Consider the following 19,258-nt stretch of genomic DNA (forward strand, 5'->3'; position numbering starts at 1 on the left):
GATGCCACGGACCCGCGGCGCCAGCGGCACGAGAGGACGTCGCACCCTGTTGCGTTCCAAAGAGGAGACTTACAGACTGTAACTGCAGCTGGTGTTAACTGAGCGTGCGGGCTGCGAGCCTACTGCGTGCCTGGGGTGCGTGGGGCCCAGGTAAGGCCGGTTTCTCAACCTCACAGCAAGCCCTCCACCCCGTCTGGTTTGGCAGAGGAGGAAGCCTGGGGCTCAGGCGAAAGTCCGACTTAGGTCTCGGTCTGGGGCCCAGGCATCCCTCGGTGTTGATCCTGTAGCTCAGGTCCCGGCAGACATCGGGGACCCCGAGAGCTGCCTCGGTGTCCCAGTCCAGCCTTCACAGGGTTGCCTCTCCAGATCGCTGGTTCCAGGTCTGCGGACTCTCAGCGAAGAAAGGAGGCGCCACGGCTCTGCCCTGAGAAGGCGCTGTAACCTTGGCACCAAGGAGGCAGGCGTCCCATCTCTGGGATGACTCTTAGGGAGTCTTCTGGGTACCTTGCCCTGGTCTCCAAGGAACCACCAGCAGAGGGCTGGTTTCAGAAGCTAAAGAGAAGGAAGAGTGCTCCTTGCGGGTGTAGAACCTTGCCTGGGGTTGGGGCTGGGGCTGTATTTCTGGGGAGACTTCCCTGGGACTGGTTCCACGCCCACCTGGGCCCTCCCTGGCTGACTGTGCCCCCTCCCCTTTCTACCTGCCCCGGTTGGTTACTGTGGTTGCCCTAACTTCTGTCTCTCCCACTCCCCACCTCAGGGGCCCCAACCCCAAGGATGATCTCAAGAATAATCTAGTTCTTTAGCAGAAGGGGAAATAGATTTAGTGAAAGGGGGCTTCTTTCAGATTTCAAAAAAATGCTTGGTACTCTTTCCCCAGTTCCTTGTAGGCACCCATGAACAGCACCCCTAGGCTGTCTTAACCTGGCTGTAACGGCAAACGATGCCCACGTCTGAGCCCAGAGTCCACCGCAGGTTCTCAGCCATGCAAGTGCCCCTGCACGTAAGCAGCCAGTCCCCTTTCTGCACAGGGCTGGGACTGATCTCCCCACAAGTGGTCACAAACACACTCAGGAGATCCTCGGACACACCGTAGGCCCCCACACACTCAGTTGCACATACAGGGGAAATGGCCGTACACATTTTCCTTTTCTATCTTTGCTTTTTTGTTTTGCTTTTTAGGCCACACCCATGGCAAATGGAGGTTCCCAGGCTAGGGGTCAAGTCAGAGCCATAGCCACCGGCCTACGCCACAGCCACAGCAATGCAGAATCCATGCCTTGACTGCAACCTGCACCACAGATTACGGCAACTGCAGATCCTTAACCCACTGAGCGAGGCCAGGGATCGAACCCACAGCCTCATGGATGCTAGTTGGGTTTGCTACCACTGAGCCACAACGGGAACTCCCATACCCATCTTCAAGATGAGGCTGAACACACAGACTGCCCCAATCCAGTTCCTACACAAACACACGTGTTTCCATGCATGCAGCGAGGACACACACACACACACGGCTTCCAAGCAGGCAACACCAATACACGCGTATCCCTGCTTATGGTCTCAGGAATGTCCTTGTGAACACACACTGGGACATCTTCATCTCTTCTTCCAGGACATTGGAGTTAATCCCTTGCTGAACACCACGGGCCAGTAGCATGGCTTTGGGGGGGCGGGTAGGAAGCGGGTGTGGGAGACGGAGCTGCTGCACCTCAGAGGCTACTGACGGGGGTCCTTAGCTCTAACATTCCAAGGCACGCTGGCCACCACAGTCAGAGCCATTCTCGGTGACTTCTGTCCAGCTGCGATCACCCTTTGGTCACTTCAGAAGCTCAATCAGTTTCCTCTAAACATTTGCACAAACAGTCCTTCAACCAGAGATCTGCCAGCTCCCCGCTAATGTACATACAGGAAGTCATTTGGAGCCACGTGGACTTGGGTTCCAGTATTGATTTTGCCAGTTTTATTCTGAGCTGTGTGATCTTGACCACGTTGCCTGAAACGCCCTGAACTTGAATTTCCTCATCCGTAGCACGAGGAGAAGACAGTCCCAGCAAATCCTCTCTTCTCCAAGACGGGGCTCAGTATCCCATTTCATAGATGTAGCAGCTGAGGCTCCAACTGGAATGCTGGCAAGTGGTGGAGTTAATATGTGAACCCAGTTCTCCCCGGTGGGAAGTGCACAGTAGCTGGAGACCCCATGGAAACACATAGAAGGAGGATAGTGACTTTGTGCTTTCTGGAGAGGGGTTGAGGAGGCCAGGAGGAGATGCCAGGACTCCCGAAGCCCGGCCCCAGCCCTCTGGGACCCTCCCAGCTTCTTGGCTCTGTCTTGAGACTCAAGATCCAGGCATCAGCGAAGACAGGAACCCCTGCCCTGGGCGGGGAGAGGGGAAGACGAGGAAATTATTTCAAAAGCTTAGATTGAGAGGTGGCCCCCTGAGCTCCCCTCTAGAGGGGAGGAGGCTCTGGGCCGGGCAGGGCTGGCATATGCTCTGGCTGCTGCTGCTGTAGATGAGGTTTCCTTCTCCTCAATTCCCCACAGTGATTCTGGTTATCTGATCGCCCAGACAAGCCGGGGGCTTCCTTTCAGCAGGCTTCTCAGCCCCTGCTCACTGCCATTGGTCAGGGACACACACCACCTTTCAGCCAGGGGGGCACCCAGGAAAGGACGTGATCTCTATTGACCCCTTGCCCTCCTCAGCTTCTTTTTCTTGGGGTCAAGGCCTGGTGGAGATGGGTGGGGACACGTCAGCTATATTCAGGAGCCCTGGATGGGGGTACAGGTGACCTGGTTACAGTCTTAGCCCCATCAGTGGTTGGCTATGTGACAGCAGATAATGATTTTGCCCTCTCTGTGCCCTCAACCCTTCTGTAAGTGAGGGGTTGAACTAGATCACCTCCAAGGGCCTTTTCAGCTCCAGAAAACAGGTCTTGGTTCTCCTGACTCTTACCTGTGCTTTAGGATGAATTATGAACATGGTAGAAACAGTGAGACCGAAAGGTGCTGTTTCCAGGTGTTTCTAGAAAGGCCTTCCTGGGAAAGCAGGTGGATGGGGGTCTGGGCAGAATAGCTCAGCCCAGGGGTCCCCTGTGCCAGGGGTTGGCATGGCCTGTGAATTCAGATCTTCCAGGGTGGGGGGATGGTGGGGGGGGGATCATTAGCAGCAGGCATGTCCTCAAAGCGCCTGGCCTGGCTCTCAGATTCTCTCCTGCACTCATCTATGGCGTGACCCTGGGCAAGTCCCTCGGCCTCTGTGATCCTTGGCTTTATCATCTGCAAAATGGGAACACCACGGAACCATTCCCTCTCATCCCAGGACGCACACCCCTTTGATCTGTGCCTCCGTGTGGAGGTGAAGGCTTTTCCCCACTCCTTGATCTGGCCTGGCCTGGTGACTTGCCTGGACCAATGCGTGTGACAGAAGTGATGCTGTGTGTATTCCAGAGCCCAGGCTTCAGGGGTCCTGCAGCTTCGGCTCTTATCCTCATGGAGCCCAGCTGCACCCAGAAGCCTCAATGCAGAGGGGGCCCAGCAGAACCCAGGCCTGGCTGAGCCACAGCCAAGCGCGGCCTCTCGAGGGAGCCCAGGGAGAGTGGCAGGGCTGCCCAGTCGGCTCCTAGAATCATGAGAATTATTCAATCTTTTTAGCCATTAAATTGTGACATGGTTTGTTACCTACCAAGAGATACCCAAAGCAGCCGGGCTTACACGGTTAAAAGATAGAAACTATGCTTTTGTCTAAGGTCAGAATCTCAGCGTTGAGCTTCTTACCCTGTTAGGTCCCTGAAGTTCTGGCCACCGCAGCCCCTGCAAATGTCCCCACTGCTCTGGGAATATCGTTGGTCAGCAAGCGGCTCTGTCTCACCTGCGCTGCTTCCCTGGTGCTCCCTCAGGGCCAGTGAACAGTGGCTCTTCCAAAATTGCCAAAGGAATGAGTGAATTCCTCACCTGGCCCTGCTTGCATCCTCCCAGGGGAAGGAAGCTCACTCCCTCCAAGGCCACCTCTTCCATGATGAGATGGCTCTGCCTGGGAGAGGGTCACTCCTTCACCTACAGCAGAGATCTGAGACACCTCCCGTGGCCCTGGCTCTCCTCCTGGATCCCCTCTTCTATATAACAGCCCTGGGTACTTTGCGAATGGTACTTAGCAAATGCCTGGTCCCTGGCATTTGCAAAACAGCACGACCTTCCCTAAGAGCGAGCATTTCCACGCATGCGCCTGCGGAATCCTGACCACGACTGCAACCTTAGGGGAAAGTGTTTGCCCCCGGGTCTGAAACAAGCATGGGTTCTAGGAGCCCACAGGTAGGGGTTTCAACTCCAACCTCCCCTCTGCATGGCTTTGGAAAAGATACATTCTGTCCCTGAGCCTCAGTTTTCTCATCTGGAAAATCGGACCTTTGCCACCAAGGGTTGCGGGGGGGGCTTAAAGAGATGATCCATGTAGAAGGCTCTGTACGTAATCAGTCCTCGATAAAGGTTCGTTCCTTTGCTGCCAGGTACCTAAGCAGTTCCAGATGCAGAGCTCAAGTTCGTGCTTAGTGTTCACGTCCATATAAATAATGTGCAGGTGGGGGAGGACGCGTCAGCTGGCGGGGGGTGGGGGAGGCCCATCCCTGCAGCGGGAACAGCTTAAGCAGAGATGAGAGGGAGAAGTTTGGTTTCAGGGAAGGGTAAGTGGGGGGCGGAGGGCGTCCGTGCTGCTGGCATCGAGGGTGGAAGGAGGGAAATGGGGAGCAGACAGGCCCATGCCAGGGAGGGCTGGGCAGAGATGGTGAGCCCTGTTTTTAAGGCGGGGAAGCCCTTGGCCCAGAGAGAGGAAGTGATTTGCCCAAGACCACACAGCAAATGTACGGCAGAGCTGGGCTGGAACCCAGACCTCCTGCTTGCCAGTCCCTCCTAGCATCTCTGCACGGCCCTGGGGCACCGGCTGGGCAAACCGATCTCACTTACTTGCTCTGGGTGAAGAGTGAGCGGAGCCAGAGAGAGGTTGACAGCCGTCAGCAAACAACACTTAACCCAAACTGACAATTTAATTGTGAAAATATGGACGAGGTACAGTTGTGTGTAAGGAAATCCAGACGGTCTGGGCCCCTGGGGAGCCTCGGCCAGCACCCCAGTTGCTGGGGAAACGGACAGGGTTGGGGATGATGTCACTAGATTCGGGGCTGAGGTGGGGGGATGGGCTACCCAGCCACCTCTTTGGGACCAGATGGCGTGGCAGGCCTGGCCACAGGCTATTGGCCTCGTGGTTAACTCTTTCCCTTGCATGTGGGGCAAAGGGGCGCTCCCGAGTGGGCAGGTGACTTGCCAAGGTGCCACAGGGAGTCAGTGGCCACGTCCACTGGTGCAGGGGCTGCCAGCATCTTGAGCACAGGGCCTGGTCAGTGTCATCGTCCGTCCTCATGCCTTGCATTCGGCCTTGCACAGAGGACACTTCAACTCTGCAGCAAGGGCTGCTTGATCTCTTTATAAAAAGGGAGGGTGGGGGAGTTCCCTTCGTGGTTCAGTGGTTAACGGATCCGACGAGGAACCATGAGGTTGAGGGTTCGATCCCTGGCCTTGCTCAGTGGGTTAAGGATCCGGCGTTGCCGTGAGCTGTGGTGTAGGTCGCAGACGCGGCTCAGATCTCCCGTTGCTGTGGCTCTGGCATAGGCCAGTGGCTACAGCTCCAGTTTGACCACTGGCCTGGGAACCTCCATATGCCATGGGAGCAGCCTAAGAAAATGGCAAAAAGACAGAAAAAATAAATAAAATAAAAAAATAAAAAGAGGGGCGAGGTGGGTGTAGGCCACTTCAGCAGGTGACATTTGTTGAGTTCAGAGTCGCCTTAAATGGGGAGGAACCCTGAGGAATCACCCAGAGCAGCGCTGTCAGTTTCAGGGGACATCGAGCTGAGAAGCGGCAGGCCAACAGGCCAAGGTCAGCAGCAGGTTGGGGCAGCGCTGGGCTTGCCCTGAGGCATGCAATCCCTACCCAAGGAGGAGGGGTCCCTCGCACACCATCCCCTCAGCTCTGGACCTGGGCTGGGGTCTGGACCTTGGGAAGCCCCTATTGTCTAAGACAATTTCTCTGACTTCCCGGCTGCTGACGGAGCTAAACATCAACCCGCTGAAGGCATCAGTAAGTGCCCTTGGCACAGCCCCTGCTGGGTGCCAGGCTCTGGGCCATCACTCTCGGCTCCGTCTCCAATACTTGCAATTCTCTGGGCTGGGAGGTAGTGGTCTCACTTTGCAGACCAGAAAGTAGCGGCTGAGGGCTGGGGGCGGAGGCGTATCACTGGCCTACCTGCACAGAGCCGGAGAGAGGAAAGCTGGGCTTTGCACCCCCTGTCACTCGGCACCCGAAAACCACGACTGCCTTCTTCCCTGGCTCTTAGATCATCCCGCAGTGGCCCCTAGGGGAAGGTGGCCGAGTTTTTGCCTGCCCAGCCTCCCTCCCACTTCTGATGGTAAAAGCACCCCTCCCCTTCCATCCCCAACTGTTTGAGATTCTGGTGGGACTGCCAGTCTCAGAGCCCAGTTCTCTGCTAGAAGGCCTGACCATTTGGAGAAGTCTGTCTTCCAATCCACGTACCATGACCCCACTAGACCAAACAGAGCTGTTACTTTCAGCTTGTACTGCAATTGCATTGCTAGGAGAGAGCAATTTTATTATTTTTTAAATGTGTTTTATTTTTTCTGTTATAGTTGGTTTACAGTGTTCTGTCCATTTTCTACTGTACAGCAAAGTGACCCCGTCACACACATATATATACCTTCTTTTTCTCACATTACCCTCCATCTGCTCCATCACAAGTGACTAGATAGAGTTCCCAGTGCTTTACAGCAGGATCTCATGGCTAGGAGAAGGCACTTTTATAGCCACGTATTCTTTTTTCAGATCCTTTTTCTATTATAGGTTATTACAAGATATTGGGTATAGTTCCCTGTGCTATACGGTCGGTCTTCATTGGTTGCGTGTTTTATATTTAATAGTGTATATACGGTAATCCCAAGTTCCTAACTGATCCCTCCCCCCTTTCCCTTTGCTGACCATGAGTTTTGTTTTCTGTGTTTGAGCATCGATCTTTTCATGTGTTTACTGGCCATGTGCATATCTGTTTTGGAGAAATGTTTACTGAAATCTTTTACTCACTTAAAAAGTTGAGTTATATATATATATGTATTTTTTGTCTTTTTGCTATTTCTTTGGGCCGCTCCCACGGCATATGGAGGTTCCCAGGGTAGGGGTCCAATCGAAGCTGTAGCCCCTGGCCTACACCACAGCCACAGCAACGCAGATCCGAGCCGCTTCTGCAACCTACACCACAGCTCACGGCAACGCCGGATCCTTAACCCACTGAGCAAGGTCAGGGACCAAACCCGCAACCTCATGGTTCCTAGTTGGATTCATTAACCACTGCGCCACGACGGGAACTCCTGAGTTATCTTTTTGTTGTTGTTGTTGTTGCTGAGTTGTGGACATCCTTTGTACCTACTGGATACTAGGATAGAACCTTACCAGAGATACAGTGGGAAAATAAAAAAAATTATTAAAAAAAAAAAAAGAAAGAGACGTCACAAGATGAAAAAAAAAAAAAAAAAACAGGTCATGTCCCTGAGCCTTTTGAAATAAAGAGAAAACTTAACAGACCTAAGAGAGGAACCTGATATTTGCCCAGAAGTGGGTTTGTGGATTTCTAAGAGTACAAGGTACTGTCCTCAAGCTGAGACCCATTATAATCAGATTCTTCAGACCTAGGACCATGCTGCATGCATCTTTCCAAGCTTATGTTATGGAGCGGCAATTCCACTAACAAGGCTTGGCTGTGTATGGGTTTATTTATTGACACATGCTAATAAAATTACGTCAGTTGCCTAAGGGGGGAAAAAAAAAAGCAGAGAAAGAATTTGCAAATATTTTCTCTCATTATGTGGCGTGTCTTTTCCCTTTCTTTCTTTCTTGGCTACACTCACAGTAGACAGAAGTTCCTGGGCCAGGGATTGAACCCTCATCATGGCAATGACCTGAGCCACAGCAGTGACAATGCCGGATCCTTAACTGCTAGGCCACTCCAATCTTCTCACTTGATAGAGTGCTTTGAAGCACAAAGTTTTCCTTTTCTTTTCCTTTTTTTTTTTTTTTTTTTTTTTGCCTTTTTATGGAAGTTCCCAGGTTAGGGGTCAAGTTGGAGCTGTAGCTGCCAGCCTACACCACAGCCACAGCAATACCAGATCCTTAACCCATAAAGCGAGGCTAGGGATCGAATCCACATCCTCACAGAGACAACATCTGGGCCTTAACCTGCTGAGCCACAACAGGAACTCCCCCCAATTTTTTTATTTTTTCCCCTCTTTGGTTTTGCTTGTGCTTTTGGTGTCATATCCAAGAAATCACTGCCTCATCCAAGGCCACAGAGATTTTAGTTTTAGCTCTTACATGTAGGTCTTTGATCATTTTGAGTTAATCTTTGTCGATGGTGCAAGGTAGTGATTCCACTTAATTCTTTTGCATGTCAATATCTAGGTACCCCAGTATCATTTTTTAAAACGACTGTTTTTGGCTCAGCGGTAATGAACCCGACTAGTATCCATGAGGACTCGGTTCGATCCCTGGCCTCTCTCAGTGGGTTAAGGATCCAGCTTTGCCGTGAGCTGTGGTGTAGGTTGCAGACGCAGCTTGGATCTGGTGGTGCTGTGGCTGTGGCTGTGGTGTAGGCTGGCAGCTGCAGCTCCGATTCGACTCCTAGCCTGGGAAGTTCCATATGCCATGGGTGCAGCCCCCCAAAATATAAATGAATAAATAAATAAATATAATCTTTCTCTATTGTCTTGGTTCCCTTGTCAAAACTCAACTGGCCGTAAACGTACAGGTTTATTTACACAAGCACCTCTTAAGTGACACCTAGGAAGTAAGTTACAGCAGGGTCTGCGTAGTCACAACTACGTGGCAGGTAGTGTGGCAGAGGGAGGAGAATCGGTGGGAAATTTGGAGTCCTGAAGACCTGGGTTTCAATTCCGGGTCCCCTGGAGCCCCAGGCAAGCAGGTTTATTTGTCTTTTAATAAACAGTTGAATGTCTCACACTGAACACACTTGTGTCGTAAAAAAATACCCATATCTGCATGTTCCTGAGCCTCGGTCTCCCCCCTGCCGTGTTTCAGCCCCCAAGCTGGTATAAGACCCCACGTGAGAGGAAGGGAGCAGAAGGGCATTGCAGATGGGGTCAGGGGCATAAGCAATGGTTTGGAGGCTGGTGTGACATGGGAGACAGCGACAAGGCTGCAAGCCCGGGGGCGGGGTTGAAAGGCTGCCTCTCTTGTCCTGCAGTTGGTGAAAAAACACAAGAGCTTGGTGCCTGCATCACAGCATAGCTCAGAAGACGCCTCCCCTGTCCCCCTCGGGAGCCCCATGGCCGAGGGGCCCAGCCACGACATCCAGCCACGCCTCGCAGCCCAGGGCCAGCAGGGAGCTGGCTGCACGTGTCATGAGGCGCTTGGCTCTGGTCCAGGCTGGGTTGGGTGGGGCTGGGCTGGGAGAGCAAGGTGCTTGGGGTCCGGGGGAGGGCTTTGATTTCTTGCTTTGTGGTTAACTGAGCCAAATACGCAAAAGTCAGGGAAGAGAAAGTACGAAGCGAAAGTAAGAGGACACTACCCTTTGCTGAGCAACCTGCCCCTTCCGGAGGGACTCTCAACTCCATCTTGGCTCACAGCCGCCCAGGAAGCAGGACGGAGCAGGAGCACATCCACTGCCTAGACGCGGAGTGGCTGGCTCGGAGAAGAAGGATGCTTTTGCCCAAGATCACGCAGCCAGCAGGTGACAGAGCTGGGACTTGAACCCCCCTCCCTTGTCCTGAGGCACCATAAGGGGGGCAAAATAAAGAGAGGCCCCGCAGAGGGAGAGAGTCACCCAGAGAGGAAAAAAGGGCCAAAACTAAAAATCAAGAGTGGAAGGAGTGCGAGGCCTTGGAGCGGGTCCCCGGGGAGTCAGCAAGGGTGGGGACGGCCGGAAACCAGCTCTCCCAACCCAGAGCCAAGAACCCTCCTTGGCCTGAGACCTGGTGGCCAAGCTCTCATCTCAAGCTACTGAGGGGGGGGCGGGGGGGCGGGGGGAGCTGGCAGGGGGCAGTGGGGTCTGCTGAAAGAGGGCGGCAGGGCCGGATGGCAGGGGCTGCCAAGCTGGGCCCTTCACACATCATCCAGCTCAAATAACCGCTATGGCCACAGGGCTGGCAGGCCCTTGCTCCCGACGTGCAGAGCTGCAGGCTCGGGGGCCGGGAGCTGGGAGCAGTGACCAGGGCTTCCTGGAACACTGGCTGTTCTCAGGACACACCAAGAGCAACTGGTTGTTCTTAAGTCACCCTGTCAATAGGGTGAGTGTATAGGGTATTGCCTGAAAAGGGACACTTTGAAGTGAATGGGACACAGGGACAACAAGCTTAAACGGGTGTGCGGCCTCCAGCCCCTTATGCCCTGTGGGGTCGGGCCTGGCCTGTTCCTGCTGCCCCCAGGTCTCTGCGCTCCCTCCACTGGTCTTCCTCTGCAGATCCCTAGGGCCCTGGCACTGCCTGGAAGACCCGAACCCGTGCCGTCACCTGGCCCCCTCCACACCCCTTCCTTGTCCCTGCAGAACCCACCTTAAACCCCGTTCCTTACATCATGGGCCTTTCCTCCATGGCTCTGATCACAACCACAATAATCAAAGAAATTCCTTTTTTTTTTTTTTTTTTTTGGCTTTTTAGGGCCGCACCTGCAGCATATGGAGGTTCCGAGGCTAGGGGTCCAATCAGAGCTGCAGCTGCCGTCTGCACCACAGCCACAGCAATGCCAACTCTGAGCCGCATCTGTGACCTACACTGCAGCTCCCAGAAACACCAAATCCCTAACCCACTGAGCAAGGCCAGGGATCGAATCCGCATCCTCATGGATGCTAGTTGCGTTCGTTACTGCTGAGCCACAATGGGAACTCCCAAAGAAATTCTTAATTGTGTGTTTGATCTTTTATTTATTTATTTGCTTTTTAGGGCCATACCCACGGCATATGGAGGTTCCCAGGCTAGGGTGCAAATCGGAGCGACAGCTGCTGGCCTACGCCACGGGCACAGCGAAGCTGGATTCGAGCGGTGTCTGTGACCCACACCCCAGCTCACCACAGCACTGGATCCCCGACCCACTCAGTGAGGACAGGGATCCCACCCGCGTCCTCATGGACACTAGTCGGATTCGTTTCTGCAGCACCACAGCGGAACCTCCGTGTGTTTGATCCTTTTAAAATCTGTCTCCGTTTCTAAGGGCAGGGCTGGGTCTGACTTGCCTCACATGAAAGAGCTGTTTAGCGCAGCCGCATTAGTGGAAGATAACAGGTAAGATGAGACTGTAGCATCTGCAGTTATGCCCTTGACTGTTCAGGGCCTGCCCGCGCCCAGAATGGAACTGAGGGCTTATGAGGGGCAGCAGATACACCTAGAAATCATTTCCAGCTGGTACCCTGCTTCCTGCAATAGCCAGTGTCCTTTCATAGCTGGGGAGGCCGTCCCCACAAACGACCACATCTCCTTCCACTTCCTCGGCCTCCCCAGAGCCCCTTCCTCCCAGAGGCCTGCCTTGACCCCACTATTTCAAAGTGCAAACAGGCAGAGCTTCTGTGCCTGCCCACTTGCCTCTCTCACAAGCATCCTATCTTAATCGATCTATTCCTTGCCTAAAAAAAAAAAAAAAAAAAAAAGTGCAAACAGGCCTGCCCCTCCCTGCTGGAACTCTAGCCTCTTTCCAGAACATTCTCTTCATCCAAAAGACTGTATCCCTGAGTTGCTTATCGGGTTACCGTCTGTCTTCCCTCCTAGAAGGTCAGCTGCACAGGGCAGGGCCTTTTGTCTGCGTGCTCACTGCTCTACCCCAGCTCCCAGAGGAGTGCCTGATACCTAGAGGCTGTTGCACAGATATTGCTTTTGGGTAAATGCACGACTAAATGAAAAGTTAGCTATTATTGCATTTACTTCTTTTTTATTTTTTTTATTTACTTTTCTATTTTTTTGTCTTTTCTAGGGCCACACCCATGGCATAGGAAGGTTTCCAGGCTAGAGGTCTAATTGGAGCAGAGCCACAGCAACGCAGGATCCGAGCCGCGTCTGCCACCTACACCACAGCTCGCGGCAAACGCTGGATCCTTCACCCACTGAGCGAGGCCAGGGATCGAACCTGCAACCTCATAGTTCCTAGTCAGATTTGTTAACCACTGCGCCACATCGGGAACTCCTGCATTTATTTCTTAATGGCAGTTGTCAGGGGCGGGGTTATTATGTCTGTTTCGTAGAGATGTCTTAGTCCACTCAGGCTGCTCTAACAAAACACGGCAGATTAGGTGGCTCAAATAACATTTATCCCGCAGAGCTCTGGAAGCTGGCAAGTCCAAAATCAAGATCCTGGCGGATCAGTTCTTGGTGAGAGCCCTTTTCTTGGCTGGCAGGTGGCTGCCATGTCACCGTGTGGGCACATGACCTCTCTGCGGACTCCCAGAGAGAGAGAGAAAGATCTCTGGGCTCTTACTCTTCTTATAAAGACACATCCCGTCGTGGGGGCCCCACCCTCATTTCTTTATCCCACTCCCACTCAGGCGGGGGCAGGCCTGCAATGTGTGAACGTGAAGGGGACACAAACATCCAGTCATAAGACACAGCGGGCCGAGGGCAGAGGTCACAATTGTCTTCCCCTGACCCTGGTCCTGCCGGAGGAGCCAAGGTCAGGTGGGCATGAGGAAGCAGGGGCCAGACTCCCCAGGGTTCCCATTGTTTTTAGGGTCCCATAAAGCTGAGTCAGCCTACGAACCCCACCTCTTCATCTTCCTAATGCAGCAGCTGTCACATTGGATGCCTTAGCCAAAATGGAAAGAGAAAGAAAAAAAAGGCAGTGCTGTGTTTTGAAACGGCCTTAGCCCTCTGAGCTCCAACTTGGGAAACTGCGGTGCGTGATGTCACAGGCCCGAGGCCCTCTGGGCATCGTTAAGGACACTTCATGCGGTGGCCTGGGCCCCGGGTCCACACATTCCTCCCGCCAGGACTCTGGGAGCCCGTGGGCAGCCAGCGGCTCCATCTACAAGCCTGGACCACACTCCCTGAGCCAGGGCGGAGGCGGGATGGAGCCAGGCTCCGGGCAGGCAGGGGCACCCTCTGGTTCGAGTCTGGTACAGCTCCTCGCTCTGCATCGTCCAGAGGTCTTCGAGGCCCGCCCCCTTGTGGGACCCACAGCCGCCCTGAGACGCACAGAGGGAGGGCCACACAGCCACACAGCCCTGCCCATCACCAGGGGAGCTCAGACGCTGCCCTCTGATGCTAAACGCCACGGTCCACCTCAGCGGAGAGGGCAGGGTCCTTGCCCAAGAGCAGCCGACAGACCGAAGCCACTCGGTCAAGTCCAAGTCTGCAGTTTCCAGCGGAGACACCGAGAGGGCAGGGACTGGCCCAAGGTCACAGGGTCCATCCGCTAGCCAGGCGGGGCTGGATGCAGGCTCTGGACTCCTGGCCGGAAGGATTTCCGACTCTCTGCACTCAGACAGTCTGGGGCAGAAGCTCTGCTGTTCCGGAAGAGACGCCAGGCCTTTCCAGAATCCGGTCTCAGACTCTCTTCCAGGATCTGCTGTCAAGGCTGAGTCCTCAGGGAACAGCCGCTGGTAAAAGGCAGTGAGGTATTGATTATGCTGGGGCTGGGGCGGTGGCTGAGGCCCAGGGGAGAGAAGGGATGAAGAAGGCCATAGAAGTTTCTCCAAGAAATAAACCAAAAGTTAATTTTCCCTTTTGCTTATTTGTATTTTCTTTCTCTTTTTTTTTATTCTATGAAACATTGATTTTATTTATTTATTTTTGCTTTTTAGGGCCGCACCTGTGACATATGGAGGTTCCCAGGCTAGGAGTCTAATCGGAGCTGTAGCCACCAGCTGACGCCACAGCCACAGCAACTCGGGATCCGAGCCTCATCTGCAACCTACACCCCAGCTCACGGCACCGCAGGATCCTTTACCCACTGAGCGAGGCCAGAGATTGAACCTGCAACCTCATGGTTCCTAGTTGGATTCGTTTCCACTACGCCACGACAGGAACTCCAATTTTATTTTTTTTAGTTTAATTTTTATAAATGATTTTTACTTTTTTCATCGTAGCTGGTTTACTATGTTCGGTCACTTTTCTACCGTACAGCAAGGTGACCCAGGCACACAAACATGCGTATGTCTTTTTTCTCACATTCGCATGCTCCATCATAAGTGACCATGCTTGTTTGTATTTGCTAACGTTTCTGCCGTTGTAGAATTCATTTTCCGTATTTGAAGGTGGTGCCCAGATAATCAGGATCCGTCTGGGATCCCAGTGGTCTCAGGCCTGGCCGGGCTCGGTGAACCTGGGCGGCAGGGCTCCATCTCTGGGCCTGTCTTGGCAATGCCGGTAATAAGGTTGCCCCATGAGAAGTAAATGCATCAGTCTTGGTCATCAGAGGTGTTCACCCGCCAAAGGAAGGATGCAGCAACCTAGGAGCAGGCGTCCAGTGAAAAGCGAGGTGCAGCGAAGCCCACTTTGGCTGAGTGCCCGCCTAGCACAGCCCAGCAGGTAGGAACTGTCTGGGGGCCGTGCCCATCCCAGCCCCGCAGGGGCCACTCTGCTTGAGGGGCACACGGTTCGGCTTCGCCGAGGTCTGTGTAATAGTTCTCTGCACCAGCCCTCCTCGCCCTTTGCTCGGGTTCCAGGCCACCAGGCAAGGCCTCCCCCCAAACCTGACTCCCAGGAGGGAAGGAGACTGGGAGGGGACCAAGGTGCCCCTGTCATAGACTGGGAGATGGCCTGGTGTCCGTTATAACCATCTTGGGAGGAGGCAGCGATCTTGAGTGATGTGGTCAGAGCCAGCCGTCCAAGCTTCAGAAAGGTCAAGGTCAGGGTGTCCAGATGAGAGCCAGACTCCAGGCTTTTTTTGTCTCTTAAGGGCCACACCCAAGGCACACGGAAGTTCCCAGGCTACGGATCCTTAACCCACTGAGTGAGGCTGGGGATCGAACCCACATCCTCATGGATGCTTGTAGGATTCTTAACCACTGAGCCACAGTGGGAACTTCGGGTTAAGTCATTTTAATCTGCGTATGGTGTTTAGAACAGTGGCTGGCAGTAAACAAGGAGTTAATAAAAATTGCTAAGTGGACGTTAGCTGTGGACGGTCTGGACAGCTGGGCAGAGTGGAGGGCCCACAAAAGGAAAACGTATCTTGATCTTAGCCACCTGCCCAGCTGGGACCCTCGTCTCTGAGGCTCAGCTCACACCAGCCCTGCCACCCAAGGGCCCCTGGCTGGCTGATCTGAAATGCGGTATTATTTTCCCGTCTTCTCACCCCAGCTCCCCTCTGACGTCTGGGGAAGGGAGCCTGGCTCTCCATCTCTGAATTATGTCTCCACCCACCCCCTAGCCCTGACTCCCACCAGCTCGGGGGCCAAACCTCAGGAGCTGAGACCCCACCAGGTCAGGGCTGGAAGGCCCTCAGCGTGTGCCTTATGCCCCGCTCCTCCTAGGCACACATGGGGCAACTGAGGCCCAAAGAGGGAAAGCCCCCCCCTGCCCATCCCCCATCTCCAGTTTGCAAAGCTAGCGAGCCCATGGCTGGGCTGGAGCTGGGCACAGGCGTGGTGCTTTTTCCCAGCTTCCTCTGCTCTCCACAGGTCCCCAGAGGCCACTCAGAGACTATTGCCCCCCCCCCCGCCCCCGCTTCTGTGGCCACATCTCACCTGGTCTTTGTTTGCTCCATCCCCTGTGGCTCTGCTGGGATATTTCTCTCCAGGCGGAGTCAGCCCCCTGGGAGCAGGCCGCTAACGAGCTTCAGATGTCTGGGCCAAACCGCCTCGCAGAAGGCGGATGCTCAGATGCTCTCACTGATGAAGGGCCCCAGGCCGTGGTGGTGGTGGTGGCGCAGACAGGACAGCTCCCCTTCCCCTCGCAGGGTACTTAACTCCCAGCTTGGAAGCAGCAGGTGTCAGTGTTTCACCCCGGAAACCCCAGCCGGGTGGCTATTTCGAAGAGATCTGGAAAAGGGCAGCGAGGTGGAGGCCAAAGGCAGTTTGATCATTTGGGAACCCATTTCTTCTTCTTTCAAAGCTTGCCTGGGTCCAGAGCTGGTCTTTCCACTGGGGTAGCAGCGGAGAAGGGGAGGGAAGAGGAGCAAGCTGCTACTGGACAGCCAGCTCCAGGCTAGGCACAAAGGGGGGGCCTCTCTAACCCTCACAGGAATCCTGCAAGGTCAGCAGGTCACCATCCACTTTAGATCAGAGAGGTGAGGCGATTTGTCCAAGGTCACACAGCCTCTGAAAGGCCAAATGAGAGTTCTAGCCCAGCTCTGTCAGAGTCCACAGCAAACTGGGAGGCTTCCAGAGGCTCCAGATGGTATATTGCGGTCTTAAAGCTGCATGAATGGTGAGGCTGCCCTGGGGTTCCAGACACGGAGGCTGCCTTCGCAGCTGACTCATGCCTCGATCTTGACAGGGCAGCAGATTTCATAGTTACAAAATGCGAAGCATCATTTCAAACTCAGGTGAGGCAAGACCAATTGCCATCATCCCTTCCTCAGCCGCGCCCGGAACACAGTCTGGGCGCCAGACCCTCTGCTGGAGGCTTTCTGTGGGTTAAGCGATAAAAGCTTGGATTCGAGAGCCACACACACTTACTAGCTGTGTGGTCCTGGGCAAGTTACTTCGCCTCTCTGTGCCTTCCTTTCCTCCTCTGTGAAATGAGGATGGTATTAGTTCCTCTCTCGTAGAAATTAAAGGAATGAATACTCGCAGAGGGCTTGGAAGATGCCTGGCCCCAGAATGCGGCGTTAGCTGACATTGACCTCAACCTCGTGAGGTGGGTGTTATGATTCTCCCTGCAGCACAGAGGGAGCAACTGCGGGGATGCAGGGCAGTGATTCTCAAATTCAGGATGCATCAGAATCACTCCGAGAGTTTATGAAGCTATGGAGGGCTGGAGCCACCCCCAGAATCTCTGGTTCAGTACGTCTGTCTTGGGACCTGAGAATGTGTTTCCAGCACGTTCCCAGGTGAGGCTGATGCTGCTGGTCTGGGGACCCCACTCTGAGAACCAGCGTTCTGGTAGAATGGAGTGTGGCCTCTGTTGTCCCGGGCCAGCTGGAACCCTCAATAGCGGAGCCTCAATAAATAATCTGATGTGTGAGCAATAGACTCTTGGACCCCCGGGAGCCCCGGGGTGCTGGTCCTGGATTTGCTCCCACCTCCCCGTGGGACGTGCCCAAATCATATTCCCTTTCCGCCTGGGCTTCCTCCTCTATCAGACAGGGGTAGCAATCCTGACAGCCCTTCCTCACTGGCTCTGTGAGGATGAGACAGGGCCTGGCACCACTGACACCCACCGCAAGAGCGACAAGCCTGGTCTCAGAAGGTGACAGGCTCTGGGTGTCGCTACGATCCTCACAGCCGCCCCTGTCCTCTCCCAGCACTGGGGGGGCTGCCCCTCATCTCCTCCACTTCTTTCTCCTACCTGAGTTGGGAAGATGGGGCCATACTGTCCCCCATGCCCCTCGGTCCTGTGCAGGGGGCAGTGCGCTCGCGGTGGCCGCAGGCTGCATAAAAGGGCCTGTGTTCCGGCCGCTCACCTCCCACTGTGCACCCAGTGGTTTTCTATTTCAGTTGCTGTAAAAATATCACCTTTGATCTCAGCTTGTGACTCTTCAAAAAAGGAGCAACCACCAACAGGCTGGGTTTTCATTCTCCATGGCCCCGCCTCTGTCTCACCTCCGGCTCCAGCTCTGGCTCCCCTCCCTCCCCTCCAGCCCCTCCCGCTGCTCATCCTCTCCTCCCTGGAGCCCCAGCACCCCGGCTGGTGCTGGACGGAGCCCTCGAGGAGTCAGCTCATTGCTCAGAGGGCCTCTCGCAGTTCCCACGGGGCCGTGCTGCTGAAGGAACAGGATAACCGAGGGGGTGCCTGGGGAAGAGCGCTGTCTCCTCCCTCCCCCGTCCCTTCCCTCCAGCTCCCGAGGCCAAGAATCACCAAGATTCCCTGCTTGGCCAGGCCCGGGCTGCTTTTCCAGCTGCTATGGAGGGCACGGGACTGATCACATCCCTGCCTTGGCCAAGTCTAGGGTCTTCCCCAGAGTCGAGTGAGAACGGCTGGTGGGACCTAAATATTTCTATCACACCATCAACTCAGAGAGCAGGGCAGCAGCCCAGATCTGCCTGGAGGAGTGGTCCTCAGGCCCAGGGGGTCTCATATCCCACCTTCCCGCCCCCTCCCCCACCCCTTGCCTCTTTCCTCTCCGGCACCTCTGGGGAGATGCAGGCACAGGTCACCTGCCCCCCGCCGTCCCCCAGGTGCTGGTCTTCCTAAGACATTCTTCAGTCTAGTTCTTCTGTGCTGAGGCCTCTCAAGCCAAAGGCCCTTTTTGTTGGCCAGTCACCTTCTCACCCACTGCGCCCTCCTGCCCTGCCACCCCTCTGTCTGCTGAGGTCATCTCCCAGGGCCCCACCTCTGGCAGAGGGACCAGAGAGCCCCGCCTCCCCCTCCCCACTGGTGGAGACACATGTGCACAGGGGTTAGGCAGCCAGGGTGACAGGGAGGGCAGGAGCGGGGTTGCAGGAAGCTGGGAGCATCCTTGATGGAATGGGCAGCTTCGAATGGAGCCGTGGCCTGGGCTGCTGAGGGTGGAGTGAGGAGGGCCTTTTGAGAAGGGAGGGGGCAGCAGTCAGGCCTCGGAGGGCTGAGAGTGGCCGGCAAAGAGCTCTGCCCTTATTCCCAAAGCAGCGGGGAGCGCTTGCAAGGTCTGCAGTGAGTGTGGACTGTCCAGGAAGAAAGCCTTTCTGGGGGCACGGAGCATCCGGGCAGAGGAGGTGAGGTCCTGGCTGTGTGTCCAGGCCACAGCCTCGTTTAGCAGCAACCACAGCCTGCTGGGGCCCAGACTGAGGTCCTGCAGACCAGCCCACAGCCCTGGGCTGGGCAGAGGGTACAGTCAATGTGGCTGCTGCTGCTGGACCGGAGGTTGGGGCGAGACGCCTGACTCATCAGTGTCCCCAGGGCCCAGGCCAGGGCTGGGGCGGAGCAGGCGCCAGTGACAGTGTGTGGTGGACTGAAAGAAGCTTTACAGACACTCCCAGCAGCCCGACTGGAGGTATTTCTTCCTGCCCGCCCCTCCTCAGACCTGGGAATAAGGAAGTGTGAGACTCCAGCGAGCTCCCCAAGATGCAGGGCACAGCCTTAAGGGGTTTGGGGGCTACTGGGGGAAATTCCCCCCAGAGCTCTTCCG

General features: G+C 54.9%; 1 long non-coding RNA gene across 1 annotated transcript; it reads right to left on the reverse strand.

Moving 5' to 3' along the window:
- On the reverse strand, positions 12,173 to 17,680 carry LOC110255401. Its single transcript, XR_002335543.1, has 3 exons — positions 17,500 to 17,680; positions 15,735 to 16,028; positions 12,173 to 15,117 (listed from the first exon to the last, which is right to left on the reverse strand). It is a non-coding gene; the product is annotated as an uncharacterized LOC110255401 (long non-coding RNA).

Source organism: Sus scrofa, chromosome 9, assembly GCF_000003025.6.
Source record: "Sus scrofa isolate TJ Tabasco breed Duroc chromosome 9, Sscrofa11.1, whole genome shotgun sequence".
NCBI classification, from domain to species: domain Eukaryota; kingdom Metazoa; phylum Chordata; class Mammalia; order Artiodactyla; family Suidae; genus Sus; species Sus scrofa.